Source organism: Egretta garzetta, unplaced genomic scaffold (genome assembly GCF_000687185.1).
Source record: "Egretta garzetta isolate BGI_Z169 unplaced genomic scaffold, ASM68718v1 scaffold561, whole genome shotgun sequence".
Lineage (NCBI taxonomy): Eukaryota > Metazoa > Chordata > Aves > Pelecaniformes > Ardeidae > Egretta > Egretta garzetta.
The window spans coordinates 754669-755198 of record NW_009258760.1 but is presented as its reverse complement, the minus strand read 5'-3'; the positions used below and the strand labels follow the sequence as shown (position 1 = coordinate 755198).

The 530-nt window shown below is 51.5% G+C and overlaps 1 protein-coding gene across 1 annotated transcript in view; it reads right to left on the bottom strand.

Annotated features, from left to right (window-relative positions):
* Positions 1 to 530, bottom strand: part of FOSL2 (FOS like 2, AP-1 transcription factor subunit) — an 11817-nt gene that overhangs the window by 10710 nt on the left and 577 nt on the right. The gene's annotated exons all lie outside the window — the stretch shown is intronic.

Here is a 530-nt window from a genome sequence, read left to right as displayed (position 1 = left end):
AAAAAAAAGAAATCAGCCTAGTACTGTGGATAGCTATTCACCAGAAAGCCCTGGAGAAGGCTGTTTCTTACTGAGAAGATATTCACAGGGCTGAAATGTTTCCAGCAAACGAGACACCTGCATCTAAGTCCACTGCCCTGCCCCAGCACAGGATCCGGGGTCCTGGCTCAGTAATCCCATCAGGAGGCTGAGCACGAGGCAGCAGTGGCACAAGCCATCCCATCCTGGCTATGAAAATGCCACTGGGTTGGGAGCAGAAAAATCTCTGCTTATGGAAGATCCCCACCTCATCGCTGTAAAGTGATCGAGCGATTGCGTGTTTGTAGTGGGAAGGTGGATTTAGACCCCAGACATCCGGAAGGCTCTTGCTACGAGAGCAGAGGTGCTCTAGGGAAACTGTTCCTCCCTGCACTGTGCTGGTTGGCACTGGCGGCATCACCCAAAAGCGAGATTGGAGCAGCGCTAGCTGCCACAGAGCAGATATAAACCACCAGCTGATGTAATTTGGGTGGCAGTTTTGTAAAGGACCT